The sequence below is a fragment of the Cupressus sempervirens genome, chromosome 4 (assembly GCF_028749045.1).
Source record: "Cupressus sempervirens isolate cs-2001-9-10 chromosome 4, ASM2874904v1, whole genome shotgun sequence".
In the NCBI taxonomy this organism is placed as follows: domain Eukaryota; kingdom Viridiplantae; phylum Streptophyta; class Pinopsida; order Cupressales; family Cupressaceae; genus Cupressus; species Cupressus sempervirens.
The window spans coordinates 721,419,651-721,437,342 of NC_143121.1; positions in this window are offsets into that span (position 1 = coordinate 721,419,651).

Below are 17,692 nucleotides of genomic sequence, written 5' to 3' on the forward strand. Positions count from 1 at the left end.
AAACAATCACAAACTTGCCCAAGAATCTTTTCAGAACTTAATTCATCAACCTAATGAAAGTAATAGGTGCATTAGTCAAACCAAAAGGCATAACCAACCATTCATACAAACCATATTTTGTCCTGAAAGCAGTCTTCCATTCATCACCTTCTCTAATTCTAATCTAATGATAGCCACTCTTCAAATCAATCTTGTTAAAATACTTTGCTCCACTCAAACAATTCATTATGTCATCCATCCTTGGCATATGAAACTTATATTTCACTATTATCTTGTTAATGGCTCTGGAATTAGTACATATTCTCCATTCTCCATTCTTTTTAGGTGCTAATATAGTGGGTACAACACATGGACTCAAGCTTTCTCTAATCAAACCTTTCTACAACAACTCATGCACTTGTCTATTAAGTTCTTCATTCTCTATAGGTGTCAATCTATATGGTACTTTGTTTGGAAAACTAGCTCTAGGAATCAGATCCATACAATGACTTATATGCAATTTAATCTGGCACTTGGTCAATACTACCATCTGTCACTTGGTCACCACTGATTGGCATTCGGTTAACACTATTTTCTTGCACTCAGTCTCCATTGAAAAAGCTCAATTTTCTTGGAATTATAGCAAAATAGACTTGATTCTTTTTCATCTCCTTTTCAAATTATTTTCCATTAACAATACAAATTTTTACAGCAGTACAATTAACCTCATCTAGACTTTCAATCAAAGGCAGCAATATTTGTTTCTTCCCATTTATCCAAAGAGTATATTGATTCAATCTTCCATCATGTATAGCATATCTATCATATTGCCAAGGTCTACTCAACAAAATATGACAACAATCCATGGGCATAATATCACGCAAAACTTCATCAAAGTAATGTCCAATTTTGAACTTCACAAGGCATTACTCACTTACCAATATCTTATGCTCATCTTTGATCCATGAAATATGATAGGGTTTGGGATATTTCAGCCTCTACAATTACAACTTTGTAACTAGCTCCTCTAATGCCAAATTTGTAGAACTTCCACTGTTAATGATCACTTTGCAGCATTTTCTAGCCATCTTACATCTTGTCTTGAATAGACTTCTACTTAAAATAGGTTCCTCATCACTTCCTTTATTACATAAGGTTCTTCTCACCATTAGATTTTCTCCAGCCTCAGGTCCACTTGGTGAACCCTCATCATCTTCTTGAATTACAACATTTTTGTTAGCTTGCCTACTTTTAGAGGATCTACATTCAAAAGATCTATGCCCTTCTTTGCCACATCTAGAATAAATACCATGAAATCCACCTCTAGAATAAGAATTGCCTCTTCCTTGGTAAGAACTAGTACCTCCTCAGTAAGAATTACCACTTTCTCATACGGTCTTTCCTTTGTCATCATTCTTCCATTTATATTTTCCTTTATCTTGCATAGAACTTTCAGATCTGCCAGCTTCACCATAAGATCTACCTTTGCCTCTTTGGAATTTGCTACCTCTACCTCTTTGTCTTTGTTCATGCTTCTTTGTCAAGATCTCCTCAGCTTTCAAGGCATATTGATATGCTTCTTCTACACTTCCCAACTTCACAAAACTTATTTCATCTTGTATTACAAATCTCAATCCATTAATGAACCTTGCAATTTTCTCAACATCATCATCCACATGTCCAGATCTGATGTCCAATCTATAGAGTTCCTCGGTATATTCTTTCACAATCATGTCCTTTGTTTCAAATTTTGCAACTTTCTCAACAAGCTAACTTGGTAATCAGCCAAAAGGAATTTGTTCTTTACCTTGTTTACCATCTTTGGCCAAGTTCTAATCTTCTCCTTTCCTCTCCTTTGTCTATCAGTTTTCAAGTACTCCCACCATAGTGATGTGTGACCCTTCAACTTAGTGACTACAATCTTCAGCTTTCTATTATCAGGAGTGTTTTCATACTCAAAGAACTTCTCCATATCAGAGATCCAATCCAACACAACATTGGTGCCCAATTTTCCATCATAAGGAACAACCTCTACTATAGGCTTTGAATTTTCCCTAGAAAATACTTGCAATAATCTTTCCTCATCTTAATCTTCTTCAAGTTCTAGATTATGGTTTGGTGTTGCTACTTCATCATCACTTACATCATCAAGATTTACTCCTCTCCTCTAGGCTATCTCCACAGCATATAATCTAGCTATAATTTGTCTGAATTGATCCAATATAGCATCATAACATTTCTTCTACCACGAACCATCTTTACAAATTAGGTTCCTACAAGATTGTAACCCTCTTCTACAAGTTATAGGTCAAATCTGTAGATCAGCCACCTACAACCAAATCCAAATTAGGGTTCTACATGATCCAATATCCACAAGCATGAACCTCAAGATTTGATACCAACTAAAGTAGGAAAGAGATGAATAACTAGGGCCAAAGGCTCACCTAACTTGACGTAGGAAGGAGGATGAATTAACTAGGGCCAAAGGCTCACCCAGCTATCTAAAGCACCCTACAAGAGTTAACACAATGAAAATGAACACAAAGAACAACAACCAAAGGTGGAAGAAGAGTGATTTACTTTTATTCATTCATCAAAATATCTTCATACATGCCCAACTGTAAGGCCTTCTGGGTTACAGCCAATTATAAATACATTCATATTCAAAGATGCAACTGCAAATTCGCACTTTTAGTTCTGCTCTCTAATCTACTCTCTCTCAAACTTTTTTTCCAAAAACTTACTTAATTCTAAGCCTAAAAATTCTATTTATACTTTCCAAAATGGCTTACAAATCATTCTGGAATCATTACATAAGAGGAAGGCTGACCCAAAAATGGTCTAGACTCATCCCAAGAAAAGATATTAACATAAATGTCGCGAATGAAATAAATCCCACAAGTTAGCTGGCAAAATCACGTCCAAATACTGACACTTAGCATACACTAGGTAACTTGGCACCTGAAGGAATGGTATAGTAACTCGGCACATGAAGGAATTGCTATAGTAACTCGGAACATGAAGAAAATAGGGTTACTAGGCACATGAAGAAAATAGGGTTACTAAGCACATGAAGAAAATAGGATTGCTAGGCACATGAAGGAGTTGCTAGTCACATGAAGAACTGCTAGGCACATGAAGGAATTCTAGGCACATGAAGGACTACTAGGCACATGAGGGAATTACTAGGTGAACAGAATGAGTAGGATAACAAGGCAACCTAGGATACTTCTACATCAGACAACTAGGGTTGAAAGAAATGATTCTCCTAAATCATTGAGATGTCCCAACATGAGCTGAATCCAACTCAAATTGAGAAATCCATGAAGCATCTTCAATAAGTCAATTCTTCCACTTCACCAAATATTCATATTAATATTTTCCTTTTGTACTCTTGTCAACTCTCTGATCCAATATCTGTTCAACTTCCTCAATTTGTTTCTTAGGATAATCATATGGTATAGGAACTTCATCCTCTAACTCATGATACTTATAAAAATCAGCAATATTAAATATAGGATATATATCCATGTCATCAGGTAACTCAACTTCAAAAGTATTACCACTGTCAAACTTCTTCAAGATCTTACAAGGTCCAAATTTCTTCATCTTCAGCTTGCTATATGTTCCAACTAGGAATCTTCCTTTCTTTAGATGAACTATCACCTCATCACCAACTTGAAAATCATGGTGTCTTTATCAGCATTCTCCTTATACTTTTGATTGCTTTGTTCCAACCTCAACTTCACTTCTTTATGCAAGGACTCCATAAAATCAGTAAATTATTCTCCTACAACACTTTTCTTTTCTTCACCAGCAACATCTCTCAAATCTCATATACCTCTAGGATGCATTCCAGTAACAATCTCAAAAGGTGTCTTCCCTGTACTCCTATTCATAGAATTATTATATAAAAATTCAGCTTGTGCCAATACCATCTCCTAATTACTTGGCTTATTCCCAACTAAACATCTCAACAAATTTCCCAAGCTTCTATTAACAACCTCTGTCTATCCATCTATTTTTGGATGGAATGTAGAACTAAACTTCAGCTCAGTACCCATCTCTTCCCACAAAGTCTTCTCAAAATAACCAACAAACTTACTATCTCTATCTGAAATAATGCTTCTTGGTAATCCATACAATCTCACAATCTCTTTAAACAAAAGTTCAGCAACATGCTTAGCATCTGATGTCTTCTTACATGGTATAAAATGAGCCATCTTAGAAAATTTGTCCACTACAAAAAATATAGAATCATACCCCTTCACTGTTTTAGGCAATTCAAGAACAAAATCCATACTAATGTTAGTCCAAGGTTTCTTAGGAATAGTAATAGGTGTATACAAACTAGTATTTTGACTCACTTCCTTTACAAATTGACAAACTCCACAACTCTTTACAAATTTTGAACATCCTTATACATTTGTGGCCAATAATGCTTCTCTTTTAGCAAATTCAATGTCTTATCAATTCCAAAATGTCTAGCTAATCCACCATTATGCTTTTCCTTAATCAAATTCAACTTCATAGGACTTCTAGGAATACACAATTGAATAGATTTGAACAACATACCTTCTTGAATGAAATAATCATCATACTTACTTATGTGATCTATCAGATTTGGTGCTCTACACTCTCTCCTTGCCTTAGAAAAATTAGGATCAGCATCATATAACTCTTTCATCTCATCAAAACCAAAAACTTCAACTTTGATTTCAGTCAACAAAGAACGTCTTCTACTCAATGCATCAGCAACTTTGTTAGTAACTCCACTCTTGTGCTTGATCACAAATGTAAAACTCTGTGAATACTCAACCTAGTTCATATGTCTTTGATTCAATTTATGTTGACTTCCCAAGTATTTTAAAGCTTTATGATCAAAATACAACACAAAATCCTTAGGCATCAAATAATGTCTCCACTTTTTTAATGCTTGAATAATAGCATAAAACTCTTGATCATACATAGAATATTTTCTTTTAGCATCATTCAACTTTTTACTAAAGAAAGCAATTGGCTTACCTTATTGACTTAATATAGCTCTTATTGCATTACCACTTACATCACATTCAACTTGAAATACTTTGTTGAAATCAGGTAAAGCCAATATAGATAATTCAACAACCTTTTGTTTCAAATTCTCAAAACTCTTATCAGCTCCGTGTTTCCATTTGAATTCCTTTTTATCTCCCCTCAATGTTTCAATCATAGCATTACAAGCAACACTAAAATTCTTTATAAACTTTCTATAAAAACTAACCAAACCATGAAATGATCTTACCTCACCTACATTCTCAGGTGTAGGCCATTCCAAAATCACTTTAACCTTCTCAGGGTCCATCCTCAATCCAGCAGTTGAAATCACAAATCCCAAAAACACAATCTCCTCTTGCATAAAAGAACACTTTTTCATATTAATCAGCAAGTTTTCCTCTTTCAACCTCTGCAATACTTGTCTAATATGCTAAGATGTTCTTCCTTAGTCTTGCTGAATATCATCCAAATAAACAATCACAAACTTACCCAAGAATCTTTTCAGAACTTCATTCATCAACCTCATGAAAGTACAGGGTGCAGTAGTCAAACCAAAAGGCATAACCAACCATTCATAGAAACCATAGTTTGTCTTGAAAGCATCCTTCCATTCATCACCTTCTCTAATTTTTATTTGATGCTAGCCACTCTCCAAATCAATCTTGGTAAAATAATTTTGTCCACTCAAACAATCCATTATGTCATCCATCCTTGGCATAGGAAACCTATATTTCATGGTTATCTTGTTAATGGCTCTAGAATTAGTACACATTCTCCATTCTCCATTCCTTTTAGGTGCTAATATAGTAGGTATAGTACATGGACTCAATCTTTCTTTAATCAAACCTTTCTGCAACAACTCATGCACTTGTCTGTTAAGTTCTTCATTCTCTATAGGTGTCAATCTATATGGTGCTTTGTTTGGCAAACTAGCTCTAGGAATCAGATCCATACAATGACTTATACTTCTTACTAGAGGTAAACCATTAGGAATATCATTAGCAATAATTTATTTATACTCATTCAACAACTCTGCAATTTCTTTTGGCACTCGATCAATACTACCATCTGTCATTCGGTCACCACTGACTAGCACTTGGTTAGCATTGTTTTCTTGCACTCGGTCTCCATTGACAAAACTCAATTTTCTTAGAATTATAGCAAATCAAACCTGATTCTTGTTCACTTCCTTTTCAAATTGCTTCCCATTAACCATAAATTTTTTTATACTAGTACAATTAAGCTCATCTGGACTTTTGATGAAAGGAAACAATGTTTGTTTCTTCCCATTTACCCAAAGAGTATATTGGTTCAATCTTCCATCATGTACAACATATCTATCATATTTCCAAGGTCTGCCCAAAAAAATATGACAACAATCCATGGGCATAATATCACACAAAACTTCATCAAAGTAATGTCCAATTTTGATCTTCACAAGGCATTGCTCACTTACCAATATCTTATGCTCATCTTTGATCCATGAAACATGATAGGGTTTGGGATGTTTCAGCCTCTACAACTGCAACTTTGTAACCAGCTCTTCTGATGCAAGATTTATAGAAATTGCACTGTTACTGATCACTTTACAACATTTTCCAGCCATCTTACATCTTCTCTTGAAAAGACTTCTCCTTAAAATAGGTTCCTCATCACCTCCTTTATTACATAAGGTTCTTCTCACCATCAAATTTTCTCTAGCCATGGGTCCTCTTGGTGAACCCTCATCATCTTCTTAAATCACAACATTTTTATTATTCTAGCCACCTTCAGAAGATCTACATTCAAAGCATCTATTCCCTTCTTTGCCACATCTAAAACAATTACCATGAAATCCACCTCTAGAATAAGAATTACCTCTTCCTCAATAAGAATTAGTGCCTCCTTGGTAAGAATTGCAACTTTTCCATTCAATCTTGCTTTTGTCATCATTCTTCCATTCAGATTTGCCTTTATCCTACATAGAACTATTAGATCTACCATTTTCTCCATAAGATCTACCTCTACCTCTCTGGAATCTACCACCTCTACCTCTCTATCTTTTTTCAGGCTTCTTTTTCAAGATCTCCTCAGCTTTCAAGGCATATTGGTATGCTTCTTCTACACTTTCTAGCTTCACAAAACTTATTTCATCTTGTATTCTAGATCTCAATCCATTAATGTACCTTGCAATTTTCTCAACATCATCACCCACATGTCCAGATCTGATGTCTAATCTATAGAATTCCTTGATATATTCTTTTAAAGTCATGTCCTTTTGTTTCAAATTTTGCATCTTTCTCAACAAGCTAACTTGGTGATCAGCAAGAAGGAATTTTTTCTTTACCTTGTTCACAATCTTTGGCCAAGTTTTGATCTTATCCTTTCCTCTCCTTTGTCTATTAGTTTGCAAGTGCTCCCACCATAGTGATGCATGACCTTTCAGCCTAGTGACTGCAATCTTCACCTTTCTATTATCAGAAGTGTTTTCATACTCAAAGAACTTCTCCATAACAGAGATCCAATCTAGCACAACATTGGTGTCCAATTTTTCATCATAAGGAACAACTTCTACATTAGGTTTTGAATTTTCCCTAGACAATACTCGCAACAATCTTTCCTCATCTTGATCTTCTTCAAGTTCTGGATTAGGGTTTGGTGCTACTACTTCATCGTCACTTACATCATCAAGATGTGCTCCTCTCCTCTTGACTATCTCCACAACATCTAATCTGGCTGCAATTTGTCTCAACCGATCCAATATAGCATTATCAACATTATTTCCTCTACCACGAACCATCTTTACAAGTCAGGTTCCTACAAGATCATAACCCTCTGCAAGTTATAGGTCAAATTTGCAAATCTTCCACCCTAAAATGAAATCCAAATTAGGTTTCTACACTATCCAATCTCCACAAGGATGAACCTCAAACTTTGATACCAACTGACATAGGAAAGGTGACAAAATAACTAGGGCCAAAGGCTCACCTAACTATCCAAACCACCCTACAAGAGTTAACACAATAGAAACAAACACAAAGAACAAGAACCAAAGGAGGAAGAAGAGTGAATTACTTTTATTGATTCATCAAAATATCTTCATACATGCTCAGCTGTAAGGCCTTCTAGGTTACAACCAATTACAAATATATTCACATTTAAAGACCCAACTACAAATTTTCACTTTTAGTTCTGCTCTCTCTCACACTTTTTTTTCCAAGAACTTACCTAATTCTGAGCCTGAACATTCTATTTATACTTTCCAAAACAACTTATAGATCATTCTAGAATCATTACATAAGAGGAAGGCCGACCCAACAATGGTCTAGACTCATACCAAGAAAAGATATTAACATAAATGTCACGAATGAAATAAATCCCGCAAGTTGGCTCCCAAAATCACGTCCAAATACTGACACTCAACATATACTGGGTAACTCAACACCTGAAGGAATGCTACAGTAACTCAGCACATGAAGGAATTTCTACAGTAACTTGACACATGAAAAAAATAGGGTTACTAGGCACATGAAGAGAATAGGGTTACTATGCACATGAAGAAAATAGGGTTACTAGGCACATGAATAAAATAAGATTGCTAGGCACATGAATGAATTTCTAGGCACATGAAGAATTGCTAGGCACATGAAGGAATTGCTAGGCATATGAAGGACTGCTAGGCACATGAAGGACTGCTAGGCACATGAAGGAATTACTAAGTGAACAAAATGATTAGGATAACAAGGCAACCCAAGATGCTTTTGCATCATAGCTATCCAAACCACCCTGCAAGATTTTACATAATGGAAGAAAATACAAAGAATAGCAACCAAAGGAGGAAGAAGACTGAAATACTTTTATGGATTCATCAAAATATCTTCATACATGCCTAGCTATAAGGCCTTCTAGGTTATAGCCAATTACAAATACATTCACATTCAAAGATCCAACTGTAAATTCACACTTTTAGTTTTTCTCTCTAATCTTCTTCCCAAAAACTTACCTAATTCTAAGCCTAAACACTTTATATATACTTTCCAAAATGACTTATAGATTATTCTAGAACATTACATAAGAGGAAGGCCAACCCAACAATGGTCTAGATGCATCCCAAGAAAATATCTTAACATAAATGTTGCAAACAAAATAAATCCTACAAGTCAGCTCACAAAAATTGCGTCCAAATACTGGCACTCAACATACACTAGATAACTCGGCACATGAAGGAATGCTATAGTAACTCAGCACATGAAGGAATTGCTACAATAACTTGGCACATTAAGGAATGCTATAGTAAGTCAACACATGAAGGAATGCTACAGTAACTCAGCACATGAAAAGTGCTATAGTAACTTGGCACATGAAGAAATGCTACAATAACTTAGCACATGAAGGAATGCTACAATAACTCAGCACATGAAGAGTGCTACAGTAACTTATCAAATGAAGAGTGCTACAATAACTCGACACTAACTAAGTGCTATAGTAACTTGGCACCAATTGAGTGTTATAGTAACTCTGCACCAACTAAGTGCTATAGTAACTCGGCACTAAGTGCTACAGTAACTTGGTGCCAACATGCAAAATAAACAAAATTGAGTAGGATAACAAGGCAACCTAGGATGCTCCTACATCATGTCATCAATGGACTATGCTCTATCACTACCTAACTATGCATCTTCTTATTACATCTCAAATATAATATAGAGAACAAAAATCAAGAACTACTTTCCCAATGCTCTATCTCTAGACTTCTCTCTATAAATCAAGTACAACTTATGTACTTCTTTGACTTAGACTCTATGCACTTAACCCTATCATCAAGAAATTGTATCAATCTTGTCTATACTTGTGCATCACTAGATCATAAAACCATTGTCCATAACGTTAAGATTTCTATCCACTACTCTACTAGCCTTTACATAAAGCATGCTATGTTGACATCAATGAAAAACATAGTCATGAATGTAACATGTCAACACTTTCCAATTCTTAGAATACTCCCCCAAAGTAGCATCATTAGAATTCATGCTAACAAAAAGTCCACCACAAGATTAAACTATGCACTGATACCACTTAATGGAGTACAAGATAGGAGAATCCCCAAAGGAGAGGTCCTATCCCCTAGAAAATAACCAAAAAATAGAAGAATAAAAATAGCATGGATAATTAGATTCAAATAATTCTGACTCTTATAATATAATCATAAGATTTAAATCCAACATGCCCAGTTATAAGGCCTTCTAGGTTGTAGCCAAATATATAAGCAATTACAATTGTAATTCTACAAGATCTAAACCCTAGCTAGCCTAGATCCACAATATGGTAGAAAACCTCAAGAATATTCTAAATTTTTAAGCCACGAAGCAACCTTCTTGTTTCCCTAGACACAGTTACTAGCTCTTCTAACAAACATTTCTCTTCTCAACTACTCTTCTCTCTCCATGTCATATCCCATGCTCACCTCCATGTTCCATGTTGAATGATGAATTATATCAATACAAGTCCCTCTACTTATATCAAACTATCATGCCCAATATTTCATGTAAAAAACAAAACTAACAAATTTTATTTTTTATTTTTTGTGTGTTAAGAAGGTAAATTAGGAATTCACCATCTAACATATACATGTTATAATTAGGTTGATCACTTATAGCCAAGTTGTTGTTAGATCTTTTAGATAAAAGAGTATGCATATTTATTCATAGTCATATTATTTCCTAACATCTTGAGTTTACTCTTGACTCCTAATTTAATCATACATAGCATTAGTTAGGCTAGGGAGAGTATCAATACTACAAGGGTATTCGAGTAGCAACTATGACCATTAGGGTATCACACTCATTAACCATTAAATTGAAGGTGATCTACAAGTGGTTTGATTTGGCATAGATTAACATAATTAGCAATACTCAAACTACTTTAATATTTACAACTGTGTCTTAGGTGATACAAAATAAATGACAATGTGTCGTGTACCTATGGTTTGGTAGAATATATAATACTAGATAATTTATTTCATTTGATGCTCTAGTAGCTCAACATAAATAATTTAATAGAGATCATGTTACATTTATTAGGGCTCAAGTTATAACAATGAGTCAGGTAGTAATGACCTTTTTAGAAAGGGACAAATGTCTGCAAGTCTTTGTCCTATCAAGTTCATAACAAAATATCAATATAATTCAGTGACTTATCTTGATGGTCAACTTATTGCATCTATAGAGAATCACATAAGATCTTTCTGAAACTTGTAAATTCATAATTAAATGGTATTAGAATGGGTATACCTAATAAGTAATTAATCATAGTTTCCATCATACATTAAAAGCTTTTTTATCACTATCTGCATATCCATAATGTTCAATAAGTACATCTAGACCACCACTCTTAATGAATAATTCATATATATATATATATAGTTGAACCCCTAGTGTTCTACATAATACACCTTTAGCATTGGCTCTTCATCACACATAAAAAAAAATAGTGTGTCAATAGTAGAATATAAGGATTAGCTCTTTAAACTTATTCAGCTATGATAATTATTAGTTTTAATTTTAAATAATTTTTCCATGATTTCTACTATACTAATTACAAAACTTTCTACTATTACAACCCTACTTACCCTAACTACAAAATATGTATTCCATATCTAGGGGCACTATTTATTTAATTATGAACTCATTGTATTAAATGCATATAAAATGAGTTGGTGAAATATTATTATTATGTAACATATATTCTATATTTTAATAGATCTATTTAAACATCTTAGCATTATTTGAAAAATATTAGTTACTTGCTAATATCATACTACTAACATAAAACTAACTCTATCACTAACACACCTTTCAATCATACATAGATACTAACCCTAATCAACAAGTCCCTAGGTTTAGCCCCCTTTATCTTCAACCATAAATTTGCCTCTTAACCATATTAAATTTTATATATGTGTGTGTGTGTGTGTGTGTATACACACACATATATATACACATACATATATATATATGCATATATATATGTATATATATGTATGTGTATATATATATATGTGTATATATATATATATATATATATACATATGCATACATATACATATACATAAATATAAATATATGTATATATACATATATATGTATATACATATATATATATATATATGTACATATATGTATATGTATATGTATATATATACATATGTATATATATACATATATATATTACTATTTATGTATATGTGTATATATACATATACATATATATACATATACATACATATATATATATATATACATATATATATTACTATATATGTATATATATATATACATATACATATACATAGATATACATATACATACATATACATATATGTATGTACATATATATATGTATATACATATATATGTACATACATATATATGTATCTATATATATACATATATATGTATAAAAACACACACACACACACGTATTCCCTACTTTACTAAGGTTTCTAATCACTTACCAAGAAATATTCAAAGAAAGAAACTCCTAAATACTATAACATCCCCACCTTATCCTTAACACCCTACCCCTAACCAACTACCCCTTTTGCCTTCCCCAGGCATGCCTCTCCAATGCATTATGTGCCACATGTGTGAGGCATGTTTTCCCCAATATGGTCTCCTTTTTGGAAGCTCTCAACCCAATGCTTTAAGAGAAGAGACCCTTACTGCATTTTTTTGGGGGGGGTCATGATTGGTCTTATCTTAACTCTTCACAACTTCACCTTTTTAGTTTATCCCAAGATCATGTATTTTCCTAGGGAAGTGGGGGTGTAAGGATCCAAAGAGACCCCTCCCATGTGTGATGTGATGGAGTGTGGGGAGTGTGCAAGAAGGTGGTTGACTTAGGTAAGTGTTCTCCCATTTATTTTTCATTTTAACTTTGTTATGTTTGTATTCTATTTTGTATTCTATTAAGTGATTCATTTTTTATTTTTATTTTATATTTTTTTGGTCTTATTTATTTAGTGTTATGATATAGAAAGTGGTTCCCCCCTTTGTATTCATATGTCTAATTCAGTTTTTCCATTATTTTATCTTTAAACAAAAGTGTCACATGATTTTTGGTGTTGTTGTACTTTGTCTAGGTGAGTCTAGGTAATTTCTACCCTGCATTTAACTTGATTTAGGGGATATATTTTATGGGAACCTAAAGGAAATCCCAAGAAATATCCATGGGATTAAATATTAGTTTGTAATTGGGAGGGGAATTATTTCTTCTACCATACAATTTCCAGAGGGGTTATTATGCATGTATAGGTTTAGTAATTGGGATAGTTTCTTCCATGTGTTAAGACTTCTTCTCGCTTCACTTCCTTTGATTTAATGTATCATGGTATGATATGCTTGTGGCTAGTTAAGTTCTATTATTATTAACACTATATGGAATTTTTCTAGGTTGGTAAATCTCTTGAAGAAAATCATAGAGAAATAAAACTATAAGCTTGATGATTAACTGCTGCAAGTCTCTTATCTTCTTCATTGAATTCATGAAATTACTTAAACAAGATCAAATATAACATTTATTATCTCAATCCCTTACTGAAGTTTCAAAGCAATAGCTTAATGAAATTAGATAAATACCTTTCACATACCAACATACTTGAATACATTTGTTTTTCTTAGTAGATTCCAAGGTAAAGAACTAACTATTAAGATGGATTCTTCTATTCCTATATCACTGGAACACAATCTTTCCTTTTTGCTACAACTATATACATGATCTCAAATTTCACCTTTCACCTTTACAATAATATGCAATAGGAAACATTTCCTGTAATATTATAAGGAAGAACAATGGATGTTTGATAACACAATGCAACTACAAGATGACATGGGAAGATTTGGTCTCTTCACAACACTTGATTCTTCAATAATGCCAAGGAGGAGAAAACTCTAACTCCTTTATGATGTTCATTTCCACCACCTACATACAAACAACACAAAACCAAGAACCATGGAGGCTCACCTCCCATCCTAGGCTTCTATGAAGCCACCCACCAAGCACAAGAAACAAGTCCAAACGGGATAAAAAATAAAACACAATACATAACATTCCCTTCCAAGGTTTGACACAATGATTCTCTATTAGAATCATGAAACAATGGGTGAAGGTGGGCTCCCCAAAGAGGAGAATGCCATATCCATATTCACATATACATTTACAATTTCTTAATGCCTCTTCAAGGCTATCAAATACATCCTCCTTATCACATCACTACATCTATATCTCCTATTATACAAATTCCTCTTCAAGGCTATCAAACAAGACATATGGCTTCAATGGAGCCCACACTCCATGAACAAAAAAACCCTTTCCAAGAGGAAATCTCTCATTCAATGTTGACCCCAACTAACCCCTTCACCCAAGGCTTCTCTTCCCTCCCAAGGGTAGGTGAAGCCTTCACACCCATAAACAATTTCACATTCAACTAAAAACAAAGAGATCAAGGAAGAAAATCAAAATATGCATGAAACTCAAAGCACAATCACAACACAATGCAAGATTACAATAGCAACGCATCATTCCATAGCAATAATCCATACTTGCAAATTCATTATGCAATGCTAAAACAAAATGTACATGGTATGAGCACCAACCTTGGTCCAAGCTAATGGCAATGCTAGTTGGTGAAGAGCTCCCTTCAAAACCCTAACTATCTCTAAACTTAGAGAGTGGGTGAACAACCCACCAATTTGTCCAAGACTCTCTAAAAAGGATTTCTCACTATATATTTTGGCAAAAACACCAAGCCACTCCCTCTTACAAACTTGTCTCCCCCTAAGTTGGTTGTTTTTTACTTAGTGTAAACATGGAAAATAACTCAATTTATAAACCCATTTTCAAATTGGTGGAAGAAGGCATTGGTAAAGGGACCCCCTAGGCTATCTAGTCACTATCATGGTTAAAATTAGGTCTCTAACATTTTATACTATCATATGGGTAGTTTATTTTCACATAAAGGACATTTTGGGACCACCTAATGACCCTTCAAAACCCTAGTCAAGTCTAAATTTGAATTTCCTTTTGATAATGACCCATCCCAGCCCTTTTCAAGTGGGTTTACTTAATCATTAACAAGATAATTTTTTTTAGGGTACAATGCCACCTTGACCAAAACCCTAGATGGATGTCATTAACACACAAAATCCACAAGTACCAAGTAACACATAAAAGCACATTCCATATTATCATGACATGTCCCTAATGCATCTCAGTGATTAAAAATTTCACACACAACCAAGCTTACATTTATGAATAAAATACATCACAATGAGGCTTCTAAATCTTCTAAAGATTCACCTTGGCTAAACCATGTTGACATAGGTTTGGACCTTGTTTCCCCCAAAAATTTCCATGGTTCCACTTCCTACACACTAACGCAAGCATCCATAGTCCAAGGAGGTCATATAAAATACATGTCATAAATACATTAAATTCAAATGTTACATAATCCATATTAACATAATTCACTTAAATTTCTTTTCTTAATCATTTCAAATAAAACATTCAGAATGTTAAACTATCAAAATTTGCATATCATGTTAAATCATAACTCTTCATAATCAATTTAACATTTTGCATCACATCATAATCCATTTCCTATCATAAGGATGAAATTTTGAATCTATACTACTAAATCAGCTAACATGAAAATTAGTTCCTACTTGCATACCTTAAATCAAAACCACCAAGATGTAATCATCACAACTAGTATACTTGATGCAATTAAATATAGTTTGATTACTAACACTATCTCATTATTATTATGAGATGATAAAGCATATTCTCTAAAATCACTAGTGTTAGGAAATTAGGATGTTTTCATACTCATGTCTCCATAGGTTCAAAATTAGTCATTAGGTATACCCATTATATTTTTTGGTCAAAATATTATATATTTATCTTAATCATCATTTTTTGTAGCCTATCCACCTAATACTACTTGTACAACAATTGCCTTATTCTATTTACATCATGCTGAGCTCCACTAAGTAGCTATTTTCTAAATTGATAACATTTTCTATCTATATTTATTATTAGTACTCACAAGGGTAGGTGTTAATTCAGCTTTCCATAATGGCCTCCTAAAACAACTATACTAATAGATCATAATGTACTATGAATTAATCAACATAGTTTTCTAAGTTATAACATCTCTAGTATTTATTCCATAGGGTCTTAGCTTACCAACTTGATAAAATTTTAAATGTGATACTTATGACAATAATGACCACATTGTATATTGGTATAATAAGATCTCAAGTCCATTATTAATAAGAAGGATGCCATTCATGGCATACCTAAATCTTGGAACCTACTTATCATCATCCTATCATAAGGTGTATCATAATAGTCTCTAATTGACATGCCATGGATGAAAGACAAAGTCATGGCATCTCACCTCCTTTCGTTTCCCTGGTTCTTACCATATTCATGTTATTTAGGGTTTATAATATAGTACTAGGGAAGGGGCCTTACATAAACCAAGCCACAAGTTGGCCTATAAAGTTACATTAAATAAACCCTTATATTGAAAAACCCTCAAGCCACAAGTTACATAGTTTTTCTTTCTTTTCTTCCCTCTAATTTTTGTCACTTTCTTTCTCCTCCATTTTTTTTAATTTAAAAAATCATTTTTTTTTAATGTCCCATGTTATTTTCTAATGGAAGATGCTCCTACATCAAACTCATTCATCAAGCTCATAAAACTACTACGTGCATTAGTTAGACCAAAATGCATAACCAAAAACTCATACAAATGCTTATTAGTCCTAAAAGAAGATTTATATTGTTCTCCTATAATTTTGGTCTAATGATAGGTACTTTTCAAATTGATCTTGGTATAATAATTTCTCAAATTAAAATGTCCACTATGTCATCCATCCTAGGAAAAGTAAATCTATACTTTGATGTTATCTTGTTTATAGGTCTAGATCAGTGCATATTCTTCATTATGGATTCTTTTTAGGTGCTAATATACCAAGTACTCTACAAAAGTTCTCTGATCAAACAATTCTCAAGTAATTTTTTTACTTGTGTATTCAGTTTAACCTTTTCATCTAGTGTTAATCTATGTGGTTCTATATTAGGCAAACTTTCTCAATGTATCAAATCCATACAATGACTTATGTTTTTCATATGTGATAAACCATTACATACATTATTAAAAATAATATCTTAAAACTTTCCTAGCAAGGATTCAATATTAGGTATATGTTCTAACTCATCTTGTTTTTCATTCTTTCTAGGAATCAAAGTAAAATGAACATTGTGTTCTTTCATGTCTCTAAAAAATTCATTACCTTCAACCAGACGTACTATGACTGTGGAAAAATGATTACCTTCATGTTTTTCTACCAAAGTCAATAATAATTGTTTCTTTCTATCTACCAAAATAGTATAGTGATTCAATATACCATCATGCAAAGCTTGTGTACCATACAACAAAGGTCTACCTAAAAGAATATGACAATAATCCATAGGAATAATATCACACAAGACTTCATCATGATAATTTCCAATTTTGAATTGAACAAGGCATTGCTCACTCACAAGTAATTTATGCTCTGCAAAGTGCTTTTATTATTACCTCCAATATTCTTTCTAGAGTTAGTAAATTTAAAAGCTCTACATTCTTCTT